This window comes from Artemia franciscana, chromosome 20 (assembly GCF_032884065.1).
Source record: "Artemia franciscana chromosome 20, ASM3288406v1, whole genome shotgun sequence".
In the NCBI taxonomy this organism is placed as follows: Eukaryota; Metazoa; Arthropoda; class Branchiopoda; order Anostraca; family Artemiidae; genus Artemia; species Artemia franciscana.
In genome coordinates, this window is record NC_088882.1 from 11,544,900 (window position 1) to 11,560,265 (window position 15,366).

Here is a 15,366-nt window from a genome sequence, read left to right on the forward strand (position 1 = left end):
GGAAAAGCATTAGCTAGGTAGATTTTTTTTGGTAAATAAATAAAAACAAGTTTCTCAAATAGAAAATAACGAGCGACAAACAAATTTGAAACAAACGGAGACTATTCCGTTTATGAGGGCCCATACTTCAACCCTCGATCTTTTTGCTAAGGTTAAAGTTCTTTAGAGATATTTTCATTTAAATTCAACGATCTTTGTATAAGCAGCCTTTTTTAGGGAATTAGGACAAGATTTGTTAAAAAGATCTTTTTTTCGTTCTCTTCTATCCTTACTTTTTGTAAAAATCAGCTGACACTGATACTCTAATCAAGAGTTCAAAATGTTTAAAATTGATGACTCGTTCAAATACAAAAGATCTCTTTTACTGCTCTTATTGGCGAAAGAAGTTCAAGAAACTAGATAATTAGTTTACCAAGAGGGGATTGGATGTCAAATAAAAATCCGCTTCTTTCGAATTAAGAGGTTATTTAATTTGATCTCCAGTAATATCCATGCTTCTAATAGTACGGAAAAAAGGGGAAATGTCGGGATCTTCTACTTTACCCCAAATTTTCCAACTTTATTTCCATGAAAGGAAAAGAAATAGACTCTGAACTAAAGGTCAATACCATCAGCTAATAATAATGAAAGTGGCTCTTTACAACTTGATTGCACTCAAGAACAGAATATCTTAGGCGTTTGATTAGTTGGTTTTGCAAAACAAAGAAATTATATCAACACCTAGAGGTGTTTCAAACACTTTGTAAACCAGAAATACAGAAGAAACTACTTAGATACGGGGATAACTTCCCGACTAACAACTCATAGCCCTGCTAAAAAATTGCCAAAGGGAAGTTTAAAGCTCATTTTGTCAAAAGACGGTAAATTTGCCCCCTCTCCCAAAGAAAAATCCATAGCTGCGCCTTGGATATTTAAATTAGATGTAAAATTTAACGAAAAGGGATTCAACTACCGCTGATTCATTTATTACTGTCTCTGAACAATAAATAGCCAGCACATTTATTTCACTCCCATAAAAGTCTCAGAAAAAGTGGCATAGCGACACGGCAGGACCAGATCCTCCTATCTAAAACATGAAAGAAGTATTATATTTCTCTAAAAGTCGTACTAGATATATAAGAATATCGTTCTTCCTAAATAACTAAAACATCCCCCTGATAACAGAGAAAATCTGCAGATTTTTTTTTGGAATGTATATATATCAGCTGGAAATAAAGTTGATTAAAAATCCTTACAAGCCATCCTGTGACTTTTATAATTAAAAAAAAAACTAACTATAAAAGTAATATTTTATGTTTTAAATATTTGCCAATGCATGCAGCTGGGAAAGCAATCTTTTCTGGCTTCATAGTTTCCTGAGATTCTAAGATCTAGTAAAATTCATTTTTATTTATATTGTTCATGCATTATCTGAAAAAAAAACGACCAAAAATAAAATAAAAAGTAAGTTTGTCCAACTATAAATAAGGAACAACTTTAGAATTTTACACAAACTAATTTTTGTTGGTAGAAGCTTGAAATTTCTCTAGTGGGATTCTTTGATGTGCTGATGTGTGTTTGAAGCTATTATGAGAAAAATTTATTTGCCTTTTTAAGGGGGGATGGTCTCTATTTTTTTTGCATTGACGTTTTATTGGCGAAAAGCATTAAAGCCATGCATATATATATATATATATATATATATATATATATATATATATATATATATATATATATATATATATATATATATATATATATATATATATATATATATATATATATATATATATATATATATATATATATATATATATATACTAGCTGTTGGGGTACCGCTTCGCGCCACCCCAAAACCTAGCTGGTGGGGGCGCTTCGCCCCCCCCAAGCCCCCCCGCGCGCGTAAGTCGTTACGCGCCATATTAGTTACGCGCCATTGTAGTTGTGTCCCTATGTCCCACCTGTGAATATAGATATATATATATATATATATATATATATATATATATATATATATATATATATATATATATATATATATATATATATATATATATATATATATATATATATATATATATATATGTTTTTAACTACGTAAAACTTGCGAATATACAACATTCTTTGCTGTCCCATTGTCTGTGCATATAAATAGATTGTCAGGTTTACCGACTCTTGAACATGCAACATATAATGGTCCATGGGAAAACAATCCGTATTCAGATCTATACCTCATGATTCTAATGATTGCCCTTGAGCGTTGTTGATGGTGATTGCTAATCGACCATTCCCTGAGTCGCCATTGTCATTTATATATCCCCCTGTGCACCCCGGCGTCCCCTTTGTAGTTATGTCCCTGTGTCCCGGTCGTCATTTATATTCCCTGTGTCCCGGTCGTCATTTGTGTCCCGGTGTCCCAGTCTGTGATTTCTCTTTGAGTGTCCCGGGCGTCATTTATATTCCTTGTGTCCCGGTGTCCCGGTCGTCATTTATATCCCCCTGTGCCCCCCGGCGTCCCCGTTGTAGTTGTGTCCCTGTGTCATTTATATTCCCTGTGTCCCGGTCATGATTCTAATGATTGCCCTTGAGCTTTGTTGATGGTGATTGCTAATTGAACATTCCCTGTGTCCCGGTCGTCATTTATATTCCCAGTATCCCGGTCGTCATTTGTGTCCCAGTGTTCCAGTCTGTAATTTCTCTTTGAGCGTCCCGTTCGTCTTTGTTTGATGGTGAGCTTTGTTGCTCCTTGAGCTTTGTTGATGGTGATTGCTAATCGAACATTGCCTGTGTCCCCGTCGCCATTTATGTCCCCCCTGTGCCCCGGCGTCACCGTTGTAGTTGTGTCCCTGCATCCCGGTCTTTCCTTTTTTTCCTTTTAGTTTTTTTTATTGGTTATGACCTTTTTTTTAGGTTTTTTAGTTTTTTTCTTTTTTCTTTTTAGTTTTTTTTGAAGTTTTTATCTTTTTAGTTTTTTTATTTTTATTTATATTTTTTTAGTTTTCTTTTTCTCCTTTATTTTTCAGTTTTTTTCCTTTTTTTAGTTTTTTTTTTCTTTTTTAGTTCTTTTAGTTTTTACCTTTTTTAGTTTTTTTTTAGTTTTATATATGAAATTTTTTTTTAGTTTTTTTCCTTTTTTTTCTTTTTAGTTTTTTATTGGTTTTTACCTTTTTTTTAGCTTTTTTAGTTTTTTTCGTTTTTTCTTTTTACTTTTTTTTTAGTTTTTATCTTTTTTATTTTTTTTTATTTTTATTCTTAATTTTATTAGTTTTCTTTTTCTCTTCTATTTTTCAGTTTTTTCCTTTTTTTTAAGTTTTTTTTTTAAGTTTTTAGTTTTTTAGTTTTTTTAGTTTTTTTAGTTTTTTTTTGTAGTTTTTGCCTTTTTTTAGTTTTTTCAGTTTTTTTTTTAGTTTTTAGTTTTTTACCTTTTTTAGCCTAACCAGGATTTGAATTTGGGACCTTCATTCTCCGTTCTGACACCCTCTCTCACCGAGTGACTACTCCAGCATGTTCATTTTGGTGTTTTAAATGGTATATTATTAACCAAATTAATGTGTTTTACAATATACTAAGCATCGTCATAACAAAAATGACGACAACTAATTTCATGACGTCAGCCGACACAGAAACATGACGTCACCTGATCCACAGATCCACAGACAGACAACTTATTTTTATATATATAGATATATATATACATATATATATATATATATATATATATATATATATATATATATATATATATATATATATATATATATATATATATATATATATATATATATATATATATATATATATATATATATATATATATATATATATATATATATATATATATATATATATATATATATATATATATATATATATATATATATATATATATATATATATATATATATATATATATATATATGTTTTTAACTACGTAAAACTGGCGAATATACAACATTCTTTGCTGTCCCATTGTCTGTGCATATAAATAGATTGTCAGGTTTACCGACTCTTGAACATGCAACATATAATGGTCCATGGGAAAACAATCCTTATTCAGATCTATACCTCATGATTCTAATGATTGCCCTTGAGCTTTGTTGATGGTGATTGCTAATCGTCCCCCCTGTGTCCCCCGGCGTCCCCGTTGTAGTCGTGTCCCTGTGTCCCGGTCGTCATTTATATTCCCTGTGTCCCGGTCGTCATTTGTATCCCGGTGTCCCGGTCTGTATATACATTCGTTTTTTAGTTTTGTTTTTCTCCTTTATTTTTTTCCTTTTTTATTTTTTTGTTTTTTAGTTTATTTAGATTTTTAGATTTTTTAGTTTTTTTATTAGTTTTTAGTTTTTTTTTTTCTTTTTAGTTTTTTTGTAGTTTTTACCTTCTTTTTAGTTTTTTTAGTTTTTTTTTTACTTATGTCCTGGTCGTCATTTATACTCCCTGTGTCCCGGTGCTTTGTTGATTGCTAATCGAACATTCCTTTTGTCCTGGTCGCTTTCTCTTTGAGTGTCGTCATTTATTTAGATTGTCAGGTTTACCGACTCTTGAACATGCAACATATAATTGTCCATGGGAAAAACAATCCATATTCAGATCTATACCTCATGATTCTAATGATTGCCCTTGAGCTTTGTTGATGGTGATTGCTAATTGAACATTCCCTGTGTCCCGGTCGTCATTTATCTTCCCAGTATCCCGGTCGTCATTTGTGTCCCAGTGTTCCAGTCTGTAATTTCTCTTTGAGCGTCCCGTTCGTCTTTGTTTGATGGTGAGCTTTGTTGCCCCTTGAGCTTTGTTGATGGTGCTCGAACATTGCCTGTGTCCCCGTCGTCATTTATGTCCCCCCTGTGCCCCCGGCGTCACCGTTATAGTTGTGTCCCGGTCGTCATCCCGGTATACATTCGTTTTTGAATTGGTATATGATGAAATAAATTTTTAATTTTTTCCTTTTTTTCCTTTTAGTTTTTTTTTATTGGTTTTGACCTTTTTTTAGGTTTTTTAGTTTTTTTTTCTTTTTTCTTCTTTCTCATTTATTTTTCAGTTTTTTTCCTTTTTTTAGTTTTTTTTTTCTTTTTTAGTTCTTTTAGTTTTTACCTTTTTAATTTTTTTTTAGTTTTTTAGATGAAAATTTTTTTTAGTTTTTTTCCTTTTTTTCTTTTTAGTTTTTTATTGGTTTTTACCTTTTTTTTAGCTTTTTTTTTTTTTTTTTTTTTATTCTTAATTTTATTAGTTTTCTTTTTCTCTTCTATTTTTCAGTTTTTTCCTTTTTGTTTAAGTTCTTTTTTTAGTTTTTAGTTTTTTTAGTTTTTTAGTTTTTTTAGTTTTTTTAGTTTTTTAGCTTTTTCATTTTTTTTTATTAGTTTTTAGTTTTTTTTTGTAGTTTTTGCCTTTTTTTTAGTTTTTTCAGTTTTTTTTTAGTTTTTAGTTTTTTACCTTTTTTAGCCTAACCAGGATTTGAACCTGGAACCTTCATTCTCCGTGCTGACACCCTCTCTCACCGAGTGACTACTCCAGCATGTTCATTTTGGTGTTTTAAATGGTATATTATTAACCAAATTAATGTGTTTTACAATATACTAAGCATCGTCATAACAAACATGACGACAACTAATTTCATGACGTCAGCCGACACAGAAACATGACGTCACCTGATCCACAGATCCACAGACAGACAACTTATTTATATATATATAGATATATATATATATATATATATATATATATATATATATATATATATATATATATATATATATATATGTATATAGTGTGCTCGTTCAATAATGTCTGCAATATAAGTGTAAAATTCTGTGCATTGAAGAGAAAGAAAAAGACTTTATATGCTATATGAAGGTGTTCCATATTCTAGCCTTAACTATAATCTCGCTTTTATTTCATCTCTGATACCACAATCAACTTTTAATAGACTATAAGACTGTATTACTAAACAAATGCGCTAATAAAAATTCCCAATATTATCTGTTTTATTATTCCATTTTTTTAACAATTCCATTATTATCTGATCCACTAAAGCATTACTTAACAAGCAGGTGCACATCAAATGTAACCAATTTCTAGTAACTTATTTTCTCACCTACTTGTGAATTATTGCATACATAGGAGACATGTAATCCAGAGCTTCACCGAGACGTTTTCGTTACAAATTATTCCCCGAATAATAATATTAGAAAGGGTTTCTTGGTCCAGACGTCTAACGCTCCATTTTGTTGAGGGGAAATCTGCTTCGAATCCTAATGGGGAATAAGTCTTTGGAATATAAAGGTTTCTTTATAAAAGAATGAATAATGAAACCCTGAAGAAAAAATCTCTTAAATTATCATATAATACCTACGTGTACATTGTCATTACGTAACGTCTCACGTGTTTGTCCTCCTCAGTGACAATTGGGTATTCATCACGGACCCCTTAAGTCTAGCATGTCACGCGAGATTGTGCCATCCTTGACATATATAAACATTCCCCTATTACATAACAGGCAAAGTGTCCTGAAAATGTCCTGAAGAAAAATGTCTTAAAATATCTTGAAACGTGTTGAAAACGTCTTGAAGAAAAATGTCTTAAAAACTTCTTGAAATGTCATGAAAGGTCTTGGAAAACCTCTTGAAAAATTGTCTTTACAAATTTCTTGAAATATCTTGAAACGTAATGAAGAACGTTTCTCAAGCTAAATGTCTTGAAAAATGTTTTGAAGTATCTTGAAACGTCTTGAAAACCGTCTCGAAGAAAAATGTCTTGAGAAATGTCTTGAAAATAAGTCTTGAAATTTTTTTTTTTAAACTTCCCTGCTTGACTAATGGATTCTAATATGTCCTATTACGTAACAAACATATGTAAACAAAACCTATTACGTAACAACCAAAAGTAGAAATCCCTATTATTCAACAACCAAAGAAATCCCAAAGTAAACAAGTCCTATTACCTAACAACCAAAGAAATTATTTCCATTAGTAAAAAATCCTATTGAGTAACAAGCACCTGCACCTTTTAGAAGACACTCCCTATTACGTATTAACTAAAGAAATCCTGATTTGGCGATCCCCTGAAGTTTTTTCTTACATCCTTCGGTTTTTAAACATAACGACCATAGAAAACATGATTTGGTGGGGGGCCTGAAGGTTTTCCCCCAGCCCTCACAGGTTTTTTAAGGAATCAAGGAAAAAACTAACCCTATTACATAACATCCAAAAAATACTCTCTTTTATGTAACAAAACATCTGCATGTCTTAGAAAATAAACCCCTTTTACGTAACGTACAGTTGTACTGTACCATTACAGGTACGCTATATTATTGCGTATAACCCAGTTGCACATAATAGCGTCTCGAGGGGCTAGTAGCTCCAATAGTATACCCCCTATGGACGTGCTCAAAACCATGGAAGGGATACTATTAGTAATGCAGGGCAATTAGGTGTTCCCCCTTCGACACCCTCTTTACTCGAAACACATTTGATTGAAATTGTGATATACCAGTTTTGTTCAAAATAGTCCAAAGAACAAATAATAAAGCCTCCAAGGTTGACACAACCTCCACCCCCCAAGCCTGGGGATTAGGACTGTAAGTTATTCCTCAGGGGCATATAAGGTTTTTACGGAATAAGAGGTCGTATAAACTTTGGTTGGGGCTCATTTGATTGAAAATCGGAAGTTCTACTGCCCTTTTTAAGAATCAAAATTGATCAGAGGGCAACCAGCCCCCACGCCCTCTTATCCCTAATTGATCATTATTTCCGGATTTTTATATTGCGACCAACGCGTGCTTAATAAAGTTGTAACACGTACAACGCAGCATAAAAGCCCTTATCCAGAGAATAAGCAAAGTGGACTCGATAACGCAAAAGATATTCTGTGATAGGCATTTAAAACCTGTATTTATAACCTAAATCCTCAGCCTAATAATCCCCCCGAACATTCCTCCCGCTAAAAACTTGCCCCCGAAAATGGTCCCCATGTATAATATTCAGCAGCCAAAGGGAGAGTAAAATAAATTAAAAGAATGAAGAAAAGAAGCAGTTTTCGTTTATTCTACCTATATTCTAAAATACAGGTAGAATATATGGTGTAGAATATGATAAAAAGAAAAATATATTCTATTTATTTATTTCATATTTTTTGGGACTTGGAGTTGAATTATCATAGCAGAGTAAGACAAAAGCTAAAGAAAATAATTTGCTCGCCCCTCCGAAATAAGAAGTTATGTCCAATTTCAATTTGCTTGCTTCTGATTTAGAGTTTGACTCCAAGTTATTTAAATTGAATAAAAAAAGAAACTTTGAAGGTACTTCAGACCGGAAAACCTTCTGATGTGGGCTTGGTGGATTCATTTCCGATCCCAAGCGGTGCACTGGTATCACGTAACTGTAGATGTCGGTAGAGTAATTACTCATATAGTCCAATTAAAATACGGTTTTGATGGGGCATGTGAGCAAGATCAGTGTTTTTGGCAGCATAATGTTCAGAAAACTTCTGCTTAATAACAAATCTAATATCCCCAATTTTCCGATTTTTCAGAAATACTCCATTTTCAAGAAAAGGGTGGGAAAAAGGGAGGGGAATCTCGAATTAAATTTCTGTAAATTTCTTTTATTAATAGATCGTTTACTATAAATAGAGATAAATCAAGCCCGGGAAAAATTTGAAAATTCCATCACTTGATATCCCATTTCTACCCTAAGTAAGGTCAGGGGAGGATGAAAAATTAAAATCTATATTTTTGCAGTATTTGGTGGATTGCAAGGTCATTTCATGTTACTTTGAGCCTGGGGAGACATGAAAATGGCCTCAGAATCAAAAATTCCATCATTTATAACCCATTTTAACCCTAGGTGAGGTCTGAAGGGGTAAAAAAGTTATTGTTTGTGTAATTATAAAAATATAATGTATAATCCAAAATGTGTAATCGAAAGTTTGTTTCCTATATATTCAAGTCTGGGGAGACTGGAAATGACATCAGACTTGGGAAATTCCGTCACTTAGTATCCTATTTCCACCCTAAGTGAGGTCAGGGGGGAATCAGAATCTTAAGTTGTGCAATCTTTGGCGGATTGAAAGGTCATTTCATTTTAATTGAACCCTGGAGGGAATAAAAACTAGATCTACGTTGCATGGGCAACATGAGATGTTGCGGCAACCTTTGCTCGGTTTCGCCGAGTAAAGTGTTGCGAGAGCAACAATTTGGTTTTGTTTCCTCGCTTTGATTAAACGCTGAAGCTGTTAATCTGTAAGAATCTTAAAATAAATACTAGGTACACCAACTAGCAAAAGTTGCAAACCCCTCTTCACTGAAGATGATTGTAGCCTAACAGCCGACTATTACTTACAAGTCCCCTACATGTCTTACCACTGGAACCAAATTGGTCTTACCGTCAAATACACCGGAAACAAATAATAGGTACATCAACTAGCAAAAGTTGCGAACCCCTCATTGTCGAAGATGATTATAAGCTAACAGCCGGCTGTTGCTTAGAACTCCCCTATATGTCTTACAATTGATATCGGCCTATTTTTGATTTCAGTGTGTACCTTACTACTGAAGTTGTCAACCCTTTTAAACTTTCAAACTGGTATGTCTCATGAAGGAATTTTTCTACCAAAAAAATGGATGACATATACTTTGATCAGCTCATCAAGAGCTATCGACTGCCGTTGAAAAAAAAATATATCTGTTTTGCTTCAAAAGTTTACTTTTCTGCCATAGGCCAAGTTTCAAACGTCATCACTTAGAAAGGAGCAAAGGATAAACTCTAATTTCTTTGGCAATGATAGAACGTTTAAAGTTTAAGAGGCACATCTGATAGCATTTCTCTACCGTAATCTCAATTGCCAAAAACCGAATGATAAACTCAGCTGAAATCAAGAACAGAAATGGGTAGAAACAATAGATTTTTGGCCCCATGCAAGAGTTCTACGAAGCTTTCCAAAATGTAAAGTCACATTCATCAATCCGGCCTAAAGTCCACACTTTCCATAAAAACCGCAGAGGTTAGACCTTTACCATTTTCTAGGAATAAGCTTAAATCGTGGTGCTAGGAAAAAAGAACACGATACAGCCAAAGTGTTGCTCTCGCCACACAATGAGACCAGAGTTACAAAATTGTATCATTTAGTTCCCAATTTCCATCTTAAGCGAGGTCAGAGGGAGGTGAAAGCACCGTCTTTTGCAATTAGCCTACTTTGGGTTTTAACAGCGTATCATTACAATTTCACGCCCGTGAATTCAACTATGAACTATTATTGGGCCTCACTAGTAGTATCAACCTGACTTCAGAGATCAGGGGGAAGGGGATAATTCTACTTGAAACGATATCCTGACAGATGGCAAATAGCAATTTCTAATTGACATACAAAAGGCCCCACTAATTTAAGTATTTTTAATCTAAGTAAAATTATAAATATCCCATATTTAAGTTGAAATTATTATGTGACTTTATTTCACCTCGTTTTAGGTTTCAATATTGTTCTTTACTTTTTCCTTAAAATCCTTCATTTGACGATGTCTCATTAAGGTTTTAATTAAGAACAGGATTTGTTATTTAGGCAGAAATATTTTGCGCATCACAAAGGCTCAACACAAATCATAACCTAGAATGGTAATATCTTCCTATTTATATCATCCACACTTCCAGGAAAGTTCTGTGGGGGGAGGGGGGGGGGTGTAAGTGCTATCACGAGCTTTGTTTTTATTAACACTCACGTACGAGCTTTTCTCGCTTCCCCGTTTTTGTGTTTTTTCTCGTTTTCAGGGGGGGGGGTAATGCCACCCCCCTGCCAATGCCTGCTGTTACGGATACGGATATACCTATTTTATTTCCTCTTTTCTTCAGGCGTGCTGGTTGATTACGTTAGGATTTCGTATTTAGCCCCTTTAGTGGTACCACTCAGGCGATATATTAAAATATTTACAAACATTCATATTTGCTTCTTCTGCTTGAGCATTTACATTCTGTTTATACCGTCTTATCCCATATCTTACTTTCCACTCATGTTAGAGCTATTACGTCGCCTGTTATGACCAATATCTCTGAAAGCATCTGAGCATTTTTGCTGCATAAATAAAGCATTTTTTCGGAAAGATAAAAAGGACCCCCTTCTTTATGCATTGTAAATAAGTACACAAAAAACACTGGACACATAAAATTGATGAGATCTAGCGGTTTAGGGGATGGGCGATAAGAAACACCCACAAAAGAAACTGACAAACACAAATCCCCTACCCTTGACTAATTATATAAAAAGGAATCCAGGACAAAGCTATGTCTTCCCCCTTTATTAGAAATCTGCTTATATCAATAACAACTTCCTTTTTTCTGTAGTTGTGTAATAATATAAATGAAATCTATGTCACCTAGAAAGTTCAGTTAACTAGAAACTTTATAAAATAATTTTTGTCTCACCCACATGCCGTTGATGTCTATGATCAAAGTTGGAATTATGCGATGATTTATGATATTTTTATGATTTCTTTCATGTATCTTATATTTTCCTTGATTTTAAGGAAAATAATTGAATAAATAAGGAAAATATAACGGTTCAAAGTAGGGGTGAAACCTTTTAATCGACAGTGAAATAAATATAAAATGTTAACTGAATATTTCGGATACGTATTCAGTGTCCGAAATTTTGAGTTAAAATTTTTTTTTGTTTCACTGTCGATTAAAAGGTTTCATCCCTATTTTGAACTGTTATATTTTCGTCTTGGAAAGGCAGTGTGGTCTTCAAAGTTATCTGAATAAATAAGATGAATTTATAGAATGTAGGCACTATCTAAAGCTTAGTAAATACATGGTTTATTAATCTGTCTTTTCAGATCTCCTAGGATGGGTTGAGCCCTTTTTTTCAACGAATATATTAAAATATTAAAAATTCAAAAAGCTAATGTGTGAGGAGTCTAGCGGTCACACCCAAAATTTGGAAACGTATGAGAAAAATAGCTTAATACAGAGCTGAGGACATATAACGAATGCTATGTAAGCTGAAAAAATCTTGGTTGGAGGAAATTGTGGAAAAAATTTTAAGTTGAGAAAATATTACAATATTGTGTGGTGTTAAAAATTCCTTATAGTTAACCACCATGCTCATATCTCCCCACCAACATCTTGTCTCTGTTCTGCTTATTACTGACAAGCTAAGTTCGTTTTGCTGGCAATATTTCAGATTTCATTTTATATCACAGTTTAATCAATAATTTTTCAGAAACCATGGGCAAAATTTCTAAATGGCATTTAGCATAAACATCTCAAAATGCTTAGTTGACAATATTAGACTTTATGTTGAAAAATTGAATTTAAAATGGAATAGTTGTGGGCATCAAGTCAAGGCTAATTGTAAAAAAAAAAGCCAAGACAGATTGTCCAATGGAGTGAGAGGTAATTGTGGCATTAACCCCTCCCTTTATTAGGATTGCATAAAAATGTGGTTAGCTCATTTGTTAATAGAGTAGCTCATTTGTCATTTGTTAATATCTACTAAGGTAGTCTTAGAGCTAAGCTAGTCATAGAACCTATAATTTTCCAAGCGTTCGGTTAAATGGCACGGGTAAACCATGGGCAAAATTTCTAAATGGCATTTAGCATAAAAATCTTAAAATGCTTAGTTGGCAATATTATACTTTATTTTGAAAATTACAAATGGATGATTTTTATTTTCTGCCTGGAGTTTGTTTTACACACTGATGACCTTTTGTCATCTGCTTTGAGCAATAAAACTGATAATATCGTTTACAAGAAATTTTAATCGTCCTTTTAGGTGTTGGTGATTGGTATTTACTTTATGATTTTGTGTGGTTTAATTTTCACCAGTCTGTATGTAAGAGAGCCCAAGGGACTATGAATTAGAAATTAAACAAAGTAGCGTCTGACAAACAAGACAAAAATATAATATAATTAAATAACCGAGAAACTGAAGGTAATATTAGCCGGTAGATATAAAAGAAGGGAAAAGGACAAAAACCAATATCTAGCAAAGACCTCTCCACCAAGCCATCTTCAATGTTAAAAAAGAAACAAGAAAAACAGAAACAAAAGAAAAGAAAAACAAAGAAAAACAAGTCTTTTGAAGTAAAATAAAACAGAGTTGATCAGACAATGAACAAAAAAAAAAAAAAAAATCCAGAATAAATATCATTCACAATAACTTAAATCTTGAAGAATTCAAATATCATTTTTCGTCCGCTTAAATTAAGATCTTAGGATCGCACTTTTAATACAAATCGGGTGAGTAGGCAAGCTAAGTCAATTGCTAGGCAAATAATTTTTGCTCAGTTTATGTGGTCAACGGTCTTTCATTTATTCTTTTTGTTATCTGTTTTGGTTTGTTTGATTAAATGTCTCACCTGCTCTGTTTGAGTTTACATCTAAAGGTTAGTTTTTCTTCCTTTTTTAGCACTGAAGGTGGCTTGGTGGAGGTCCTTAACGAATATTTGTTTTTGTGCTATTCGCTTCTTTTTTGTCCGCTGACTGATATCACCCTTGTTTTCTTGAATATTTAATTATATTATTTTTTTCTTGTTTGTCATACGTCATGCATAGCCAGTTTGGTCAAAGAATGTCTTCATGTCTAACAAAGCGGCCTATTCAAAGCTAAAAACTGAAATATGTATATCTTTGATATCCACTGATGCGTTTCCTACCGCTCAGACCTTTTTTTCAATCAAAATAAAAATATTTAACATAGCTTATTCTTGTTATATATTTCTCAACAAGACAAAGTTAAAAAAATCGCCCGATAAGGGACTTGAACCCTTGACCTTAGGATTAAAAGTCCCACGCTCTACCGACTGAGCTAACCGGGCTTATGAGAACAAGCAATAAATTTATTAGTTGACAAATATCGTTAAAAAATTAAATTTTTTATTAGCTAGTAAAGGAGCTAAGCCATAAGCATTGGCGCCAATTGGGCAGAAGGAGAAAAGAGGGTATTGGCCTCCAAGATTATGCGGTAAATATTTAGTGATTGGCTACTTTTGAAAGATACATGCTAAAAAGAAGTAGTAGGGTACCATTCGACAGTAACAGTTTTAGGCCTAGGCGCCTAGCAATCCGGGAGGGGAGCCAAGGTATACAAAATTACAATTATGAAGTTTTTAGTCAATTAAGTGCCTTAATTGGAGTGTAAAAATATAATAAAGGGAATTTAATGTATTCGACACTGGGAAAGGCAGCTGCCCCCACCCTGCCCAGGTCCAGAACCCCTACTACCATTATGTTCCTTATTTTAGGCTTTTTTTCAAATTTCACGGTGGAACTGTTTTGTTATAGAGCCTATGTTAGGTTCTAAATCAAAATAGAACCTGTTTCTCTGACTAATCCTAACGAAAAATCACGAAATATAATCAAAATATAAAACTTTAGCAACAACATTGGGCTCTATATTTGCACATTAGGGAGGTGGGGTAAAGTTAGCGGGTCTGAATGCAAAATGTGTTAGGTACGATAAATCTGCATATTATGTAGTAAGAATAGCTTTCTAACTTCACACTGTCCAAATGCTTTACCCCACCCTACCCCTGTTGCGTAAATATATAGCTCGAGATATATATTTCCAGTCTATTATGTCACTTGTCTTTTGTCTTGCTACCTTAGAATGACCCGTATAATATACTTCTCCAATAATTGACCCTAGTCATACGTCATGGATTATTTGTTCAAACAGGTTCCTGTAGTCATGACTGGATGAAATTTTGTCTTGCTTGAGCAATGTGGAATTGAATTTGGATGAACTATTGTTTGAAATGATTTGAAAAGTAGATAATAATAGAAAGAAATATAATAATCTGGTTATTTGAAAGATTCTTCATGCTAAATAAAAAAACAAGTTTTTTTAACTGCAAATAAGGAGCTATATTAAAACTTAAAACGAACAGAAATTATTCCGTATATGAAAGGGGTTTTCCCCTCCTCAACGCCTCGCTCTTCACACTAAAGTTTGACTCGTTGTACCAACTCTACTTTTTAAAATAATAAATACATATATTCCAATGGCTATACCTGGGACCATATGGAGGATTATGTAATATTATTTGAAATGATTTTGAATAGTAGAATGGAAAAGTTAAAATAGAAGTAAATATAACAATATGATTATTAGAAATATCCTTCATGTTATAAGGAAATTATCCGTTCCTTGGGCAACGTGGTAATAAACATATCCTCAGGATACTGAGAATCGGGGCACAGGTCTTGAAAATTTCATCAAATCATCTCTTAGCACTCAATAAATTATTTAATATTTCATTCCGCTTTCTTTTTTCCACTTTTGCATAAATTGTATCAATCGCTTTAAATTTCTGATTTCTCCAGAAATTGCCAACACGTTTATGTCAGATGTGATGTCTCCATGTGAACTGCGTAGGTACCTCCAATCACACCAGTATGC